This window comes from Carcharodon carcharias, chromosome 3, assembly GCF_017639515.1.
Source record: "Carcharodon carcharias isolate sCarCar2 chromosome 3, sCarCar2.pri, whole genome shotgun sequence".
NCBI classification, from domain to species: Eukaryota; Metazoa; Chordata; class Chondrichthyes; order Lamniformes; family Lamnidae; genus Carcharodon; species Carcharodon carcharias.
The window spans coordinates 183,428,693-183,442,516 of NC_054469.1; positions in this window are offsets into that span (position 1 = coordinate 183,428,693).

Here is a 13,824-nt window from a genome sequence, read left to right on the forward strand (position 1 = left end):
TGGCCGAAGCATTGAATTGGAGAAAGCAACTGGGAACTATAGGTTCCCCAAACATCTGGGTAATTCAAAAAAGATGCAAGGCTTGAACATATTCCTTTTGTTTGCAGAGGACAGGTCCTTGTTTATGAATGTATGCCATTTCTAGCAAGCTTAAATAAGCCACATTACAAGCTCGACCAATTATCTTAATTTGGTTGTTAGTGTAGCCATTAGCACACTCATGTTTGTTCAGCAAGTGCTGCCCAATCGCAGAATCACATCTAACAGGATACATTTTGTTTTGGTTTTTGCAAAAAGACTGTTTGAGCATGGTCTGTACTTCACCTATTATAAACAACTGAAGGAACGTGGGACAGGATTTTCGCCTTGTCGGGCGGGCGTGATGGCGGGCCCAGGAATGGCCGTAAAACAGTCGGTCGCCTGCGATCAGGTCCCAACTGCGATTTCATTCTGGCTGACCAATTAACAGCCAGCCAAGAGCCTTGGCACTGCTGGGATGGGGGCGAGAAGGGCGCAAGCGCTGAAGTATGCACATGTGAGGGTGAGCGCTCACTGAAAGCTTCCTGAAGGCACAGAGCTACCCCAGGGAGCGGAAGGAATTAAAAATTAAAAATAAAGATTCTACACCTAACATAAACTCTGTCACATGAACATGGGACATGTTAAAAATGATTTTACAAAAATGTTACTGTCTTTTTATTTACTGTTGGAAACCTCATCCCGCCCACGGATGAGGTTACACTAAAAATGCAAAGGCCACCTGGCATATTCGCCCTCCCGCCAACCATAAGGTTGGAAGAGCAGCAAAAAAATTCTACTTAATTGCTTGCTTAAGGGACTTTAATAGGCCTCTTAATTGTCAGCAGTCAAACTGCTGACTCTCATGCATGCCCACTAACCAAAATATGACATTGAGATGCTCACCCGACATCATCATGTACTACTTTATTCCCAATCGGGTCGGGTGCACACCCGCCTGCAGGGCGAAAAATTCTGCCCATGCTGTTTGATTCGATCAGCCAATCGTTGGGATGACCTACATACCTGGCATTGCACTGGCACTGAAATTCATACCTGAAATTCCTCAATTGTGTGGTAGGAAGAACGTCTTTTTGGCATCACGGCAGCATCCTGTTAGTGGAAAATGTGACTAGCGTAGCCACTGCATAGGAGCAACACAAAATGACTTGCTTAACCTGTTCAAATTTTTTAGATGCTTTGCCTTACCAATGCATTTTGAGGTAGACTGGGTACTTTTCAGTCTAAAATTGGAGGTCTTTGGCCCATTAGTGAGTTTGAACAATACATAGCAAGCCATGATCTGATCAGGATAGCCACTGTCCCGCAGCATCGCTTTGATGTGCCCTTTTCCTGCTTCAAGCTTGCAAGGTGAGTAAATGGCTCGGGCCCTATTTACAATATTGCTGATAAGGCTAATCTTATAGCGTGCGGAGCTACACAAATCCCAACATGTATATTGACCCATGAAGGTAGACTTACAGTAGACAGCAGTGGAGGACCCATTAGCGGATTTCTCAACTAGCACATTGAGGAAAGGAAGTGCATTAGACTGCTCCATCTCAAAAATAAATTTGAGCATGGGATGGAGCATATTAAGGTGTGCAAGGAAATTCTTACACACTGCTGCAGTTTCATAGATTGTGAATGTATCATCTACGTGTTGGAAATATGCACGGAATAGGAGGTTAGGGCTCATTTCATCAAAAACACATTTCTCATGGAAACCAACGTAAATGTTAGTGAATGCTCGACCTAGAGGGGATCCCATTGCTATACCATATATTTGGGCATTCATGGTATCATTAAAATGGAATTTGCCAGCCCACGTTATTAAGTTCATAGCTTCAATGAATACAGATTCAGAAAATGGTGGAGTGTTTATATTGCCGTGATATAGCAACATGGTGCAAATTTCTGGACACAAAAGTGATGTGCCATTACGTCCTATTTTATCAATGACCAATTATGCACAGTACGAATTGGCCAAATGGTTGAGTGAATTACTACTGCCAGTCCTTAGTGAGTTTTCCACGCACAAAGTAAAGGATTCCTTCACCTTCGCGAAGACTATACCGACCTACATATTGATAGCAATGTCTTGTCTATGTGCTCGCTCAACATTGCAAGCATTATATTTACCCATGTGTGACTGAAGGAAGCCATCAACATTTGCATTGCATTAGGTTGGACCTCTATTCAAGGAAGAAGTGGAGAGCCCTCAGAGCATCCTGGTGGAGGATTGAGGTGTAGAGAGATTGGGCATCCATTGTGAAGAGGAAGCACTTAGTGCCAGGAAATTGGAAATTGTTGAAATGATGTAAGGCATCAGAAGAGTAATGTAAGTAAGTGGGAAGAGACAGGACATGGGTAGAAAAAATAGTCAAGATAGGAAGAAACAAGTTCAATGGGGCAGAAACAGGCTACACCAATAAGTGTACTAAGACTGTTCTGTTTTTGGATTTTGGGAAAGAGGTAGGAGAAAGCTGTTCGGGATTGGGGGAATATGAGGTGGATGGAGGGAAGCAGGGTGAGCAACTCTTATGAAATAAAATAAGGGATACTTTGACCCAGAGTGGAGAGACTGCTGGTGACTGTGAAAGTGGAGGGCTGTGAAAGTTGAGGGGCATTGTTAAGTATGAGAGCAGGAGGTGGTTTCAACATGAGTGGGGATAGGGAAGAGCTCTGGAGGCCATAATGGAAGAGGAGAGGTTTAAAATCAACATTATCATTTCTCTGCTGGCCGTCTCACTCACTTACAGACCCACTCGAATCACTCAAACTCCCAGGATCAGTCTCTCACAGGCTATCCTAGAAATATGAGACAAAAGGCTTCCCTTAAGGGACACAGGACAGTCAAAATAAGGAACAAGTCCTTAAAATAAGGGACAGCTGTTGATAGATGAAGTCAATGACAGTCCTGGAAGCAATGGCTTAATATTTGGTGGTGGGGTAAGGGTCAGAGGTAGGAAGAAGTGTCTGCAAGAGTTGGCGCTCAGCCTCTGGAAGGTAGAGTCAGTATGCCACATTTTTGTTCTTAGCCAAGTGTTCCAGTGAAACTCAATGCAGCTTGAGGAACAGCACCTCATCTTCCAATTGGGCACTTTACAGCCTTCTTGACTCAACATTGAGTTCAACAATATCAGACAATGAGCTCTGTCCCCTATTTGGTTTCTTTTTTTTTGCCATGTGCCAGTCTGAATCTTGTTTTTCATGGTTTTGCTTTCAGACAGAACTGTTCATTATTCTGCCTTTCACACACACTCTGGACAAATGCTTTGTTTATTTAATACGATCATTACCACTCCCTTTGCTTTCTGTTCCATGATATCTCTGAGCGGGATTTTCCAGTCCCATCAGCAGTGGGCGTCATGGCAGGAACATGTGGAGAAGGACCAAAGTCAGTTTCCCACCAGCATAAAAATAGATTGCAACTTTCTGTTCCTGACATTCATGGTGGGTCGGGTAGCCTGCTGCACCAACTCGGGAACCGTAACTGAGTGCATTTGAATATCATGAATAGTTATCAAAGAAGCAGCTCCAGATCAAGTGGTGGTCAGAGCCAAGGCTTACCACACAAGACCAGTGGCAAGGCACTGGGGTGGTGGAAGGGGCTGAAGGGCAAAGGTTTGAATGGGGGGTTGCTGAGACAAGACACAGGAAAGGGAAGGGGCTTGAGGGCAAAGGCTTGAATGGCGAGGAGAAATGACTGGAGATGAGAGCACACAGACACAAGATTGGAGGTAGGGGGGATTTAGTTGGGGCCAGAAACCAGAAACAGTCCTGGGAAATTGTGCCACAACTTAGAGGGCTGTGCTTAGCCTACCTGATCCCAGTCCAGGGCCTATCAGTCCTGTGTCAGTCGTGCCCAGCATGGTGCGGAAGGCATGGTCAGTCCCTCGCACATGTCGGTCCTGGGAGTTGATGGCTTGATACTGGCCACAGCTGCCACAGTCACAGTCAGGAGAGGCCTATGCAGCCTTTAGATGGGGAACAAGTAATGTAAGGGGAGGCACTCGATGATCTCATGGGGGAGTCTCTGTGAGTCACAGTACAATGGGCCTCAAGATAGGGAGGGAACAGGTCTACATGGGCAACAGGATATCCATATCAAACAGTTCATGGGGAGGGCAGGGATATCAAACATGATAACGATGAGATTAAGGATTAGAGGGAGGAGGAAAGGGAGTGATTGGAGTGAGGAAAACCTGTACATGATGCTCCTCCAGCATGATGGGATGGATTTTGACAGTCACGGTGGGCGGGGTGGTGGGTGGGGTGGGGGGGTGGTGGGCAGGGCGGGCGGGGTTTGGGGGCAGCTCGAAGCTGATCTGGTAGAGCAAGTTGTTTAATCCAAAGGATACAGTCCGACAGTGCCCTGACTGAGGTCTCTCTCAGCTGGCAAAACTCAACTTGATCCAAGCCCCTGTATCAATTGCTTGTCATGCCTGTATTGTTTGGATGTGGCGTGTTGTGTTGAGGTGGGAGGGAGGTCGGGGGGGGGTGGGGGGGGGGGGGGGTGTAGTTGGGTCCACAACCAGTGGTCGAGAAGGCTATAATAGCACTCCAAGGGATGTAATGGCTGGGATAAAATGTCCCATAGGCTCCACAATGACGCCCTTGTTAGCAACTGGATGGAGACCATTACAGGCATATGTTCAAATGTGCTTGTGTCTTCGGAAACACTGAACAGAAACAAATGCCTCATGGATGGAGCAGGCAACATTGCTTTCATCCTGGCAATCAGGCAACTATGAAGGAGTAGAAGAATGGCCTGTCACCGCGAGGCTGGGCTAAGGGAAGAGCCTCACCCTGATGAACAAGGGCCAGCGGGGACCCGTCAAGACCCAGAAACTAAGGCTGACAGGTCCATTGAGTGGAGGCATCTGACAAGACCAAGGGTGTACAGAAGATGCCTCTCATACCTCCAGGTGAGTGACAGACAGTACTGTAGATACTTTCGCATGTTTAGGGATGTGGCGTCCCAGACCTGCCATGTTCTCTTGGAGGGAGTGATGCCACAGAGGCTGCATGGGAGGCCACCCATTGCCAATGGCTCTAAAAGTAGCAGCCTCTCTAAACTTCTTTGTGAGTGGCTCATTCCAGGGCTCCACTGGGGTTTCCTGTGGGATTTCTCAAGCATCTGCTCACAAATGCCTTCAAGAGATTATGGATGCCCTATTTAGCAAGGCACACAATTACATTCAGTTCTCCCCAGATGAATCCAGCCAGGCTGCCAGAGCAGTGGGGTTTGCAGCGATCTCCAGATTCCCACAGTTGCAGGGTGCCATTGACTGCACATATGTGGCTTTAAGAGCTTCCTGGCAAGAATTTGCCAATAGGAAAGGATTCCGCTCTCTCAATGTACAGATGGACTGCAACCACTAGGAGCAGATAATGCAGGTGTATGAGAGATACCCTGAAAGCTTCCACAACTCGTACATCTTGAATCACTAGCAGGTGCCACAGATCTTTGAGGGTCCTCAGTGCATCCAGGGTTGGCTCCTCGGTGACAAAGGCTACCTGCAAAGGACAACCTTTTGTCAAAGGTTGATGACACCTGTTCATTGGCCACAAGGTGCCTCAGAGGAGAGGTATAACACTGTTCATTCTGCAACATGCTCATTGATTGAGCAGACCATTGACAATTTGAAGATGCATTTTCCATGTCTGGACAGGTCAGGCAGCACTCTCCAGAACTCTCCCCAGAAGGTCTCCCACATCATCGTGGCTTGCTGTGCCCTACACAACCTGGTGCTCCAAAGGGAGGATATCTTGCCAGAACTAGAGATGGAGGAGCTGCACATCTCCTTCGGTGATGAGGCTGTCAAGAGGACTGAGCTCAATAAGGGCAATAACATGAGGCTCCTGAGGAAGAGGCCTTAGCAGGGGCCAGGTGAGGCAAATGTGCACATGGCCTGCTTAAAATAACCAGGCTTTAGGAGGATGATGATTACCAGCTCATATGAGCCTCTTTCACCAGTGCCTTCTATGCTGGGTCCACCCTACCACCTTGGTTGCAATCCTAATCTGGTCAACACAGCACATCTAACTCTGAATGAGCAGTGACAATACTGTGTCACAATGTCCTTATCCTTGGGAGGTATGGCAGCCTTGGGAGCAAGTGGCCTTTCTGTTTCTGAATAATAACTGCAATATGGTGTTGAGACGAGTTGAGATGCAGCCTCTTCAAGCATCTCACCAACATTCCACTGTCTATGGCAGACTTCAAGCGGCAGGAGCAGCACTGCAAACCTCAGTGCTCTTGTGGCAGTATGCCTGCAGTCTGGCAAGGCACCTTAAGGAGAACAATCATCACTCAGTGGTTCTTGTCTTCATTCTGAATCCGCATTGCATTTTGTCAGCACAGGCAATCATTCAGGCAAGACAAGTGTTCAAGCCTCATCATCATATTCAGTCTCCAGCATTAGATATTTGTTCAGGACACAGCCATCTGTAACTCTCAGTAATTAATGCAAGGCTGCACTTCAGCTCACCTTTCAGTGAATTGCGAAACATTCAGGAGCAGCATAGTCTAGCCGTGGCATTTGTGAGCCCAAAAGAAAATGACATTCCATCTGGGCCTTAATGACCCAAACCACTGATAATAAAGAGCACACATCAGATGTCTCAGAGACTCACTCTGATCCCATTTGAAATTTCCACATTTTCATTCCAACAGTCTGACAAATGCACATGGAACCCAGGCACACCAATGCAATGGTAAGTTGCACATTACCATGTCGATTGACTATCTCAGAGCTGGCAGAAGGTTAGTGTGACGAATTGCTAGCCAGGCCTTCTGGCCCAGTGCTGCATCCTCCCATGTCCAAGTCAGGCATCTTGGGCCTCTGCACACAACTCCTACGTTGCAGTTTTAACCAACTAACTGGAATCGTAAGGCTCAACATCTGTCAGCAAGGCTCATAGCTCTAAATCATGGTGGTTGGAAGGTGGGGACTAATGTTGGCGTGATGTTCAGATGCACACACAGAACATGAGAAAACACTGCAGGCAGATAAGGGCACATAAGAGGTACGAGTTTGGGTCCATATGTGAAGCTCACTCAAGAATTACAGAAAGGACATGGAGGCCTGCTGAGAGAGAGCAAATGCTGGAAGTTTGACTCAGAAGTAACAGCCACACACAGTATCTGCAAATCGCCATTTTGCAGATATCCCGATCTCTCTCCCTCCCTACCAAATTCAACACTACTGGAACCTCGAAACCGACTATTCATCTGACGGAGTCAACTCTCCTGGAACCATGGATCCAACTATTAACCTACCGGAGTCAATTCTACCGGAATCTCAAATCGCAACGACCGCAATGCTCAATCACCTACTCTCTATGAGTCAAGGACTGTTCCGTATACCTATTTTTAAAATATACGTATATATATATATATATATATATATATATATTCACTTACTTCAAGCAAAATTCTTACTTTTAACCTGTATGACCGTATATGCATGTGTTTTATCCTTTCTTACCTTTAGTAGTTAATAAATGTACTCTTACCTTTAACTAAAGAAAGTCTGATCAAATTGGCTCCTTCAAAACCAGAATGATTGGGTCTGGAAAAAAAGCATCCACAAAAGGGATCCTTTTTAGATTAAATCTTGTTGCAACCAACAGGAGTGGTGGGGGGTGGAGGGCAGGCCATTGGATTAAGACAGGGATCCAGTTCATCCCTCCTCACCTGGGGGATAACAATTTGGGGGTGTCCCAGCCAGAATGTGACAAATTGAGGGGTTTCGCCTGGTTCAACAACTTTGGGGAACCTCACTGGGGGTGGGTCATAACATTGTAGACACCATAGAGCAGGTGCAGATGATGGGACATCTGGTAGGAGGGTGGGCATCTGTGACACCTAATAGACCATGGGCCGTTTCATCAGAAAGAAGAGGCATACACAAATGAGAAGTGGAATGAGTTAAAATCTATTTACCTTTGTGCAAATTCTATACAGATTGAACACCATGCTAGCTTTGTGATCTTAATATTTCTTAATTTTTCTTGCCCTATTGCTTCTAGGTGCTTCCCCAACATTCTTAGCAGAGGTGGAGGCAGCCTGCTGACTGCTATGCCTTGTTGTCTGTGATGAACTTGGCGGGCATCTTCTGGAGGGCCAAGGCCTGGAGGGCCCCAGCGTGCTATAGATCTCCTCCTGTTGGGCAGGCGCACCCTCCTCGGCATGTGGAGCTGGAGCTGATGGGGTTACAGGCGGAGAGGATTGGGATCAGCTAGACACACTTGGCCCGGGGGTATCCAGCTAATAGTCCTCCTCCTGATGGGTGCCAGTCAGCCTCTACTTGAGGAGAAAGGGCGCCTGGAGTGAGATTGAGTTGCCTCGTTCGCCTCTCACTTTGCCATTGGTGGATCCCACCTATGGCTACAGAGATGGAGCGCAAGTCCTGGCGCATATCAGGCGCAATGTCCTGGACAAAGGTCTCCATGGCAGTCACCATACTACCCATGTTGACCTCAGTGTGCTGGCATGTCGGCGCAGCAACATCAGACTGAACGCAGACTCCTCCATCATCCGTTGTAATCTGGTGACGGCACCTGACAACCCTATCTGATGTTCCCGTGTCTGTCTTTGCTGCTCCAACATCTATGTGAGGGCTGAGACCAGAGGCTCGTCATCTAACTTGGACTCTGCAGGAGCATGGTCCCCAGCAAGCCTCTGAGTGCCGGTGATCCTGGATGTCCCTCCCTCCACTTGCTGTGGACTCAGATCGGTGCTATGCTCACCAGATGGTGACCCAGAGCCTGCTCTAAAACTTGGTCCCACCGAGGTGTGTGTCTCTGCACTGGTGGAGGGTGCGGGTGAACTCTGCGACAGCTCCACTTCTAGATCTGGGGACTAATGGACTGGCTGTCACTGGGCATCTTCTTTTTGCTGCTGGTGCCTGTCAAAGAAAGCAGAGATATGAGTGATTGGCTGCATAGTCAACAGCATTACAAAGCACTCAAATTTTCATCAGGTAACCAAGGAGCTGTTCATGGGCCCTCACTGGCTTGGGAGACACCGCTCTTACCCTTGGCGCAGGCATGAGCCTGGTCCTCGCCGGCCAGCTCTGCTACATGCTCTTCAAAGATGGTGAGGGCCCTGAACTCAGGCATTCCCCTCCTCCAGTCTGGGATCTCTCCCCTTTGTTTTGGGCAATCTTGTCCTGCAAAAAGACAAATGGTCAGTCTGTGAGCAGGACGGATGCCAAGGCAAATAATAAGGATGCTTGACTTCTGTGTGTGCTGACTGGAACTGTGTAAGGGTCGAGGCCATGAGCTTCTCAGGATGTGAGAAGAGATGAAGATGTCAAAGTGTGCGATGAGACTCAGTGGTGATGTCCCTTGTGCTGGTAATGTGTGAGATCATTGTGGACTGTAGCCCGCGAATGTCTGATGGGCTTGTGAGAGTGTGAGTTGAGAGTGAGGAGAAGGTTGACTTAGCCTGGCAGAGCGAATAAGAACATTCATCCTCTTCCTGTACTGGATGGTGGCCCTCCTCTGAGGAGCATTGGTGCTGACCGCCCTGGCGATCTGCTCCCAAGCTGGCATGGTAAGGTTAGTGGACCTCCTTCTGCTATCCCAGGAGTAATGGATATTCCAGTGTTCGTCAACTGCATCAAGAAGTGCCTCCAGCACATTATCTCTGAATTTTGGAGCAGTAGGCTTCATACCTTCTGGGGCCAGCATTCACCACGACCAATCCTGGGCTGCAAACAGTGAATGATATACATGGGTGCAGTTTAAGTATGCTGCTAAGAAAGATATGAGTCACGGCAGGGTGGACGAATCCTAGCCCACCCCACTACAACATGCTTCATATTCATGAATATAAAATGAGCTGAAAAGCAGACAATCTGACGTGGAAAGCTGCCATACTGGCGGTGGGAAACACGTTGCCTATCACACTTAGGCGGAATCGTCCTAGATTTGCACTAAGTGCGGTAGTGGGTGGGAAAAAGGATGTTTTACTCGCCGGCCGCAATGGCGGCTTTTCAAGCTGTGTCATCCAAATCCTGCCATATTAATTATGCATCGTTAGGAAACATACTGTTTCAATGGCAGGTGGGATCTCATTCGCCTGCCACACCATCATCTCACCGATTCAGGCCAGGTGCCGTATTTTATTTTTATTCATTCACAGGATGTGGGCTTCGCTGGCTAGGCCAGCATTTATTGCCCATCCCTAGTTGCCCTTGAGAAGGTGGCAGTGAGCTGCCTTCTTGAACCGTTGCAGTCCATGTGGTGTAGGTATACCCCAGTGCTGTTAGGAAGGGAGTTCCAGGATTTTGACCCAGCGACAGTGAAGGAACAGCGATATATTTCCAAGTCAGGACGGTGAATGACTTGGAGGGGAAACTACAAGCGGCGGTGTTCCCATCTATCTGCTGCACTTGTCCATCTAGATGGGAGTGGTTGTGGGTTTGGAAGGTGCTGTTGAAGGAGCCTTGGTGAATTCCTGCAGTTCATCTTGTAGATGGTACACACTGCTGCTACTGTGCATCAGTGGTAGAGGGAGAGAAAGTTTGTGGATGTGGTGCCAATCAAAGGGGCTGCTTTGCCCTGGATGATGGCAAGCTTCTTGAGTGTTGTGAGAGCTGCACTCACCTAGGCAAGTGGGGAGCATTCCACACATTCATGACTTGTGCCTTTGTGGACAGGCTTTGGGGAGCCAGGAGGTGAGTTACTCGTTGCACCATTCCTAGCCTCTGACCTGCTCTTGTAGCCACAGTACTTATATGGCTAGTCCAGTTCAGTTTCTGATCAATGGCAACGCCCAGGATGTTGATAGTGGGGGATTCAGTGATGGTAATGCCATTGAACATCAAGGGCGATGGTTGGGTTCTCTCTTGTTGGAGATGGTCATTGCCTGACACTTCTGTGGTGTGAATGTTACTTGCCACTTGTCAGCCAAAGCCTGGATATTGTCCAGGTCTTGCTGCATTTGGATATGGACTGCTTCAGTAACTGAGGAGTCATGAATGGTGCTGAACATTGTGCAATCATCAGCAAACATCCCCACTTCTGACCTTATGATGGAAGAAAGGTCATTGATGAAGCAGCTGAAGATGTTTGGGCCTAGGACACTACCCTGAGGAATTCCTGCAGTGATGTCCTGGAGCTGAGATGGCTGACCTCCAAACAACCACAACCATCTTCCTTTGTCTAAGTATGACTCTGACCAGCAGAAAGTTTTCCCCCTGATTCCCAATCGCTCCAGTTTTGCCAGGGCTCCCTGATGCCACACTCGGCCAAATGCTGCCTTAATGTCAAGGGCAGTCACTCTCACCTCACCTCAGGAGTTCAGCTGTTTTCTCATGTCTGAACCAAGGCTGTAATGAGGTCAGGAGTGGCCCTGGTGGAACCCAAACTGGGCGTCAGTGATCAGGTTATTGCTAAGCAAGGGCCGCTTGATGGCATTGTTGATGACCCCTTCAAGAGTAAACTGATGGAGTGGTAATTGGCCGGGTTGGATTTGTCCTACTTTTTGTGTATAGGACATACCTGGGCAATTTTCCACATAGCCGGTTGGATGCCAGTGTTGTAGCTGTACTGGAACAGCTTGGCTAGAGGCATGGCGAGTTCTGGAGCACAAGTCTTCAGTACTATTGCCGGAATATTGTCAGGGCCCATAGCCTTTGCAGTATCCAGCGCCTCAGCCGTTTCTTGATATCACATGGAGTGAATCGAATTGGCTAAAGATTGGCATCTGTGATGCTGAGAACCTCCGTGGAAGCCAAGATGGATCATCCACTCGACATTTCTGGCTGAAAATTGTCGCAAATGCTTCAGTCTTAGCTTTTGCACTGTTGTGCTGGGCTTCTCCATCATTGAGGATGGGAATATTTGTGGAGCCTCCTCCTCAGTGAGTTGTTTTATTGTCCACCACCATTCATGACTGGATGTGGCAGGACTGCAGAGCTTAGATCTGATCCGTTGGGTGTGGGACTGTCCTTCTCACACTCTCGCCATCTGTTTTCACACAGCAGAAGATGACTCATAACAGCAGAGAGAGGTCCCAGGCCAGGGGTGGAGTGGCCCACATTAGGCGACAGTGAGGTCGGTGGTGAACACTCACATGAGGATCCTGCATCACATCATCCCTCTCTCAACACAAATGTGAGTGCTCTCTCCTGCTTTGACTCTGCTGACATGCACTAATCATCTCTGCTTTGGTTCACAGGGAGTTCTGCCAAGTGACTGACACCTTCAGCCAGCCAGTCCCTCAGCTCTATCTACATCCTCACCCCCAGCCAAGAGGACACCTCCTCCATTGAAGAGCTGGAAATAAACAGCTTGGAAGACCATCACAGCGCTTACCCACACCCTTCACCCGCACAGAATCACACACCTTGGTGGGACACAGATCCAGAACAGGCTCAGGTGCACAATTTGGTGGTCACCGCACGGAGATGTGTCTGCAGCAAGAGGAGGCAGGTTTAGCCAAGCTCCCTGGCACTCAGAGGATTGCTGGGGAGGAGGCACCTGTGAGGTCTGAATCAAATGATAAGCCTCTGGATTCAGCTTTCCAACTCATCGTGCAGAGTCAGCAGAAGGTGAGGTTACATCACACAGAGCTGTTGGAAGCCCTCAACAGAGTGGCACGCAAGTCGGAGTAGTGCGTCTGTCCGCTCTCTGATGAAATGGTGCCAACTTATAAGGCGCACTTATAGCGATCCCCATGGGGACATTGGTGTATGCCAAGAAGACCCTATTTCAGCAGAACACGGAGATGCACGCAGACCTGCACTCCAACACAGTGGCCATGAGTAACTTCTTGCGGCGGCAATGAAAGAGGGAAATGGCGCACCTCAACGTCCCTCCAGGTGCTGCTTCTCCTCAAGGAGTCAGGCCAGGGCCCTTGGGCACCCAAAGGGAGAAGCAGCAGCAGTTGGACACCCCTGGGTCATCAACTCAGGAATCTTAGAGGCTGTCCTCCTCTCCCTTTGAGTCCCCTTCGCCCGTGACCCCCTCAACTTCGTCCTCTGCCACCACAGAGGAAGCAGCTGGCTCGCAGGAGGACATCCAAAGCAAGCCTCGGCTGTCCAGAGGACCCATGCCAAAAGTCATCAGAGGCAACAGGGCCAACCATCACACAGGCTTTCTCCACCCCTGCTGCACCCGTCCTCGGGGAGGTGTTGGCATAGTGGTATTGTCGCTGGACTAGTAATCCTGGGGACCTGAGTCTGAATCCCACTATGGCAGATGAATTCAATAAAAATCTGGAATGAAAAGTCTAACAATGACCATGAAACCATTGTCAAATGTTGTAAAAACCCATCTGGTTCACTAGTGCCCTTTCGGGAAAGAAATTTGTTTCCCTTACCTGTTCTGGCTTACATATGAATCCAGACCCACAGCAATGTGGTTGACTCTTAAATGCCCTCTGAACTAGAGCTGAGTAATAAATGCTGGCCTGCCAGTGATACCCACATCCTGTGAATGAATAAAAAAAATATGCCTGGGCAGCAACTAAAACTAAGGCATAGAGAAATTCTGATCACAGTTGATTGCATGGTTGAACCCATTTTATCATGTTACAATATGAAAATATGTTCACTTTCTCTGAATAAAGTGTAATGGTGTCTTTCAGCTTCATTGATAGGCTTCACAAGTCCTCCAACTACATCCCTATTCCCCCCCAGCTAGCAGTTCAGCTGCATGCAGCTGGCTCACAAGTGATTCTGGAGGGAGAAGTGTGTGTGTGTGGCAGGGCCTTTCGAAGTCTTGTGCAAGTACTGTCCCATGCACATGATCCTTCCCGCAACATATTAATCTCAACGCCCTGAG